The following is a 6,456-nucleotide window of genomic DNA, read 5'->3' on the forward strand; positions in this document are numbered from 1 at the left end:
ACTTGTTTAGTTAAAGCCATGTTTTTTCTCATGGGAGAGAATTTTTTCGATTTATCTGCATTAGTTGCAAAGGAATCATTAAATAACCTCGACAAATAAATGTGTATTGCCGTGCTAATTGAATGGGTAAAATGCTGAAGAAAACCATTCGGAACTAAAAAATGTAACGATAAAGATAAGGGAAAGTTTATTGTTCTTGCACCCTTGTTCCACTAAGAACATACTTATAAAAGTTTTCATTAGTATCCGAGCTCGATTACTCAGAAAAATTGGATACATGCAATAAATGATATAATAATGGTAACAGAAAATACAAGCATATTGGTAAAATTAATTTTTATCATGTAATAACATTTTATTGAAAAGTAAATTTTTGATAGACATCAGTGATTGCAGTTCTTAATTAGTTCTGGAGAACTATTCCAAATCCTTGTCCCAACAACAGAAAAGGATTTGTTAAATGTAGTGGTTCGATGTTGTGGAACAATTACAAAATCTGGTGACATTCGAGTTGCAACATTTCGATTTTCCTCCTTAGACTGAAATAAATGCATAGTATATTCAGGCTGTTTACAATTGAAAAGTTTATATAAAAAGTAGGCAAGCATATATTCCCCCCCTTGTTGTAGCTTTAAACCATTCTAACTTTGAAAAATAAGGGGTAATGAGTTCATTTTTTAAAGGTCATAAATGAACCTGACATACATATTTAATTGCCGTTGAATCAGTGTGTTAATCTCGTCAGTTAGGGAATGGTACACAAGGGAGCATTATTAAACATGTGGGAATATTTACGAGGATACAAGTTGCTTGCGGGTACGAGGGGGCAAAAAGTTTTTATGAGTTTTTATATAAAACAGGATCATATTAATATTATAGCTGATGGCTTGAGCATGGTTTTGCCAAAGCAAATTAGGCATCAATATGACCCCAAGATTTTACGGAGTTTGCATATGATATTTCAGCATCTCCAAAAATAACCTTTGGTAAAAAATCAAAGTCAACATATTTGAGTAGTTTTAAGGCACCAAGTAATATAGAACTTTATTTTTCTGGGGTTAAGCACAAAGATATTGTCTACAGCCCATGAATTGATGGCTTGAACGTCCTGATCGACTTTGGAAATTGCATCATTTAGCTAATGCAAATAGCAGTGAAGATAAATCAGTAGGTTGTCAGCATATAAAAGGTATTTACAGTTTATGGTACACTTTGGCAGATCGAGGACATACAGGGAAAATAGGAAATGACCAAGAACTGACCCTTGGGGGACCCCGCAATGGACAATGGTCCATTGCAATGTATTCCCATGCCCGTCCTTGACAGCCTGTTGACGATCTTTTAGATAGGAGTAAAACCATTTAAGAGAGGAACAGCAAAAGATAAGTTTTTTTCAACTTATGGAGAAGTTTGGCGTGATTAACAAGACCAGGCTTCTTCAGGGTACTAATATGCTTAGATACACTAAATAACTATTAACCCTCCAAATATAGTTATACCTGCTCAGTTTATTTCAACATTAATTCATGTATAAGCTGATCAAAAATTTTGTCGAGTCTTCTTCCATACAGATTTCATACTAATTGCTATGATATAATAGTTTTCATTCTATATAAAGCAATGTTCAAAGGCGCAAAGGAGAAATCCATCCCAGTGACCACCAAAATAATTATACCGGATTATATTTCAAATAAATAATATTATTTTACTTCCATGATCAACTAGGGGGAGAGCAAGGAATGACTTCACTTTTATTATCCAACTAAAATCATCAAGACAGAGTCTCTGGCCCCATCTCCTTCAAAAGAACCAATTTGAAACCCGGAAGGATACGGTTCCTTGTAAAGGTCGGGAATAGCCTTGGCTCAGAAAGTGGAACATTGGCCAAGCTTTTCAGGTGAAAAACGTAAATGAAGAGAGTACTTAAGAGACTTCTTCACATGATGAAGTCAGAATTTAATAAAGACACGAGGTCACATTTTCTGACGTTAAGAAGCCGAAATATCTCTTTCGCTCCGGTGAAAACTATGATGTCTTTATCTCCTCCTTCATAGAAGAATCCATTTTTCTTCTCAAAGTAAGCCATGTCAGCGATCATATTTCTTATCGCATCTACCTTTTTTGGCGCACGAGTTCCAGCAGGGAACCTTTATCCGTCGCATTCCTCTCTCTAGAACACCCCTAGAGAAAGTCATCTTTGCACTAAAAGTGATGTGAATTACTCAGGATTTATCACACCATTTCTCATGCCTGCGCGCCAAATTCGGAACGATCTATCTGTCATGGAAAATTTATAGGGAATTAAATATACAATCTTCCCAAAACTATTGCCATATTCACGTCTGTATTTCAAAAAATTGAATGACATTTGTGTCCTACAAAATCAATAATAATGTACACTCATCTCCAAGTTAAAGCATTCAAAAGGTCGACCTATAGTCTTCAAGAACAACCGCCGTCAGTTAATTTTACCCACAAGAACTCGGAGCAAAAAAATTCCGCGAAAGACAAACCACTCACCTTGACCTTGATATTAACCATTGGCCCTGAAATCATACTGAGGACTTTATATTAATAATGCATGAAGGTTTCCTCCACCCTGCGAGTTGATAGATGGCTTAAGAGGACAAGATTCTGCATTTTAGTAATATGTATCTATTCATAAGATTGTATGCTCGTTTATATGATGTACAAAAATAATAACAAATGTTATAAATACAAATGGCGAAGTCCTGAGGATGTTGCGAGCATTGAAAAAAAGGAATGTTTTAGCACTAAATGATTTTGGGGAATATGAACGGATTAGCAAGCAGTGAACCATAAAATATGCTGCTAAGTTAACCTACGTCACCGCACACGCCACTTCAAAAAAATTGGCTAATTCCCGTCTTTAGCATTATGCCTCAGAGTGAGTGATCACCCTCTTGCAATTTCTTTTAAGTACCATTAGCTGTCGTTGCAATATAAATTCGTTACTGTATATTTTACGGTGTTGAATGAATACCATGAAGAATGTAAACTATTATATTGGAGCAATTGGTATGAAATCTGTATAAAAGAAGACTCGATAATTTTTTAACAACACATTAGTGAATTAATTTTGAAATAAACTGAGCAGATATAAATTTTTTGGAGGATTAATAGCTATTTAGTGTACCTTAGCGGTACCCTGGATAAGCAGTATAGCTTTTCGTTGAGCGTCTAAAACTCTTCTGTTATTGAAAATCAATAGCAAGGATTTTTCTATGGTAAATATCTTCTCCATTCGGTCATACCACGAGTCAGTCACTTATGGGATGCGGTATGTATATTTTTTCACTTGGATAGCATGCAAAATTCAGTCAAAGGAGAGTTTATATGGATATCAAAAATTGTTTCTTCTAGATGCGTATTATTAGAGTAAAATGAGTTATATAATTGTGAGATCTTCCTTGTCGCAATTTTCTTGGTGATCGGTTACTGTAAAAATCATGAAGTGGTCCCCAAAAGATGATATACTCTTTCATGTGAAACACGGCTAATATGTTAAAATTCCCTACACTGTACAACAATAGAATATGACCACGGTACATATGCGGAGCGGTACGGCCAGCACGAGCTTGGGAGGATAACCGCCGAGGTCCTAGGGCTTCTACCCGCGTTATGCGTTTATTCGCTAAACTTAGCGTGTTCATTAGAGTTATGTTAGTGAGAGTTCTAAAATCATGATATTAATATTCCGGTTAGAAATCACTCACAAAATTTTGAGCCCTAGGTTTTTGTGAGGTTGAATGACTGTGAACTGTTTTGGAATACAAAAATAAAATTGTGAACATGTTCACTCAGACATCAGGAGAACTAAAAACATTGTTATACAAAACTTCTTTGCCACGCACAACGTGACTGGGACCGCATAGTTAAGGAAGCCATGGAGATCCACCTCAATCCCAAAAATTTCAATCGGGACACCGGCTTTAATCTTAGCAATACATGGAAACCTGTAATCAGCTATATAAAAATCATAACGGAAGAAAATAAAGACTTTCAAAACACCTACAGCCAATCGGACGACACCTGAGCCGTATTGTCGTCCTCGGTAAACGGTCGAATCGGTTCAGTGCGAAATTAGACTTCCAAAGAGTAACACGACCTTGAAGATGGGAGACAAGTCGTCTCTCGAAACGTCGGCCTATACGACAGAATTAACCTGGCTGAGAACCCGAGAATAATTCATTAATTGTTACACAAACTTTTAAAGTGTACCGTTTTGATGAAAATAATTTAAAAATATCCATGTACATGTTTTATCTCGCTGTGGTGTGATGTCACTGTGGTGTGGTGTAGTCTCACTGTGGTTGGTCGCGCGGCGTCCACCAGACGCCGGGCCACTTTCTTTTCTTTGCATAGTATTTTAGAAACTCATATTCCTTGTGATATATTATTTTATGGTTCTGAAATAGTCACTAGTATGATTGTATGTTTTGTCACATTTATGGAATGAATTTAGATACTTATTGCTTTTGGAGTATGGGTAAACGCCACGCGATAACTTGAGTTTCAATGTTACATGCCAATAACTTCGTAATATTCATCGCAAAAATTTTAAATACGTTTATATTTGAAACCAACAACTATTTAAAGCATTAAATTTTGGATATACTTCTCATTGCTACGAATGTTCTATTGTAATCTATTTTATATAATTTCGACGAAAGAAAAACTGTAACAAACGTCAAAGTAGTAATATTCAGTCTATTATTGATACGAATATTTCCATCATTATCATGCATTGATTTGTTGTCCTTTCATGAAATTAAGTAATAAATGAATGATCTATTGTAGCTAAAAAAGTGATTTGTAGTTTTAATAATTTCGTTTAATCATTCCAAAATAGTGTGTGTGAGACGCCACTCGGCAAATAGCGTTCCAAAATGTGACGCGAATGACGGAGGGTTAAAATCTCACGTGGATAGCGGAGAAATAAACGTAATAGATATAACATGGAAGATAGATGCGTAGCAAGGTTTTCGGGTTGATCTCCGCGTCGTTTCATCTGAGGTCAACCCGAAAACCTTGCTATGAATGCTGCACCACCCCGCGAAAGTCTACATCAACATGGAGGATAGATATACAAATATACAGACGGATAATTCCGAAATCTGCTAATTTTGAAGTCCGTTTATAATTGAAACTAGCAACTATTTAAATCATTAAATTTTGGATATGTGTCTTACTACTACGAATTTTTTGTTGTAATCAATTTAACACCTGAATGAAACTATTATTGCGAAGAATTTACTACGGCTCTCACATAATTTGAGTGAATATTTGCGTATAATAACCGTTTTCCGCTTTGCTACATTCCTTCATGGTGACTTATTACATTTATGTAGATGTATAACATTACTCGTAAACATACTTACAACAATTTTGTGTTCGCATCAAATAATAATTTTCCAATCTGATAGGAGATATGTTGGTTCAAGTTCAACTGAACGCTCTCTCAATATAAAATGTTTCCAAAATCAATAATTCCCCGCATAGTAAAAATTATTTGTTAAGTTATTAGCAAAATCCTCACGGTGAAACTATGAAATTATGTATGTATTTACTGTCCAAAATAAACATGTTGATATAATTTCGATGAAAGGAAAACTGTAAGGAAGGTCAAAATAAGTAGTATTCAGTCTTTTATTAATACAAATATCTCCATCATTATCATTCATAACCTTGTTGTGTATTCATGGAATTAAGAATTTAATGAATGATTTATTGTAGTTAAAACAGATCTTTCATGCATTTCGTATAACCGTTCTAAAATGGTGTCTATGAGACACCACTCGACAAATAGCAGTCCAAAATGTGATGCGACTGACGGAGGGTTTCAGGGGTTTGTCTTTTGTTTTTGGGGACCCCTTAATCGCATCGACGCTGGGGCCTATGGGTAAAAACTTCGTCCTTATGGGTAGGGTAGTCACTGTGGTCACGTCTATAACGCTGGCTTTCAAATTTCCTCTTTTTCGGAAAACTCTGCCTTCAATTAGCTTTCAAATCTTCCTCGACTTGGATAATGAGGGTTAGATTTCTTTTTTCTCCAAATACACCAAAGGATGAAGTTCGCCATGAAAAAATGTTTGACTTAGCGGGGATTCGAGCCTTGTTCCTTACTAGCACTTGTTCCTGCAGTGCTTTGAAATTTGTCTTCGCAGACCAGCGGCAAAATAAGGGTTTTTCACCTCGACAGAGGCTTAGTAAGCACGACCCTCGCCACATGTGCCACAGTGTGGACTTGCGACGTCAACATCTTGTTCGGTAAAACCCATCCTGAAGTTCGCACTGAAAAAATAGCTTGGTGGTGTAACCAGTAGCACGCCTGACCGGCAATCGGGAGATCCGGGTTCGAATCCCGGCTAAGTCAAACATTTTTTCATGGCGGACTTCATCCTTTGGTGTTTTTAACTTTGCACCCGTGAGCGT

This window comes from Ischnura elegans, chromosome 5, assembly GCF_921293095.1.
Source record: "Ischnura elegans chromosome 5, ioIscEleg1.1, whole genome shotgun sequence".
NCBI classification, from domain to species: Eukaryota; Metazoa; Arthropoda; class Insecta; order Odonata; family Coenagrionidae; genus Ischnura; species Ischnura elegans.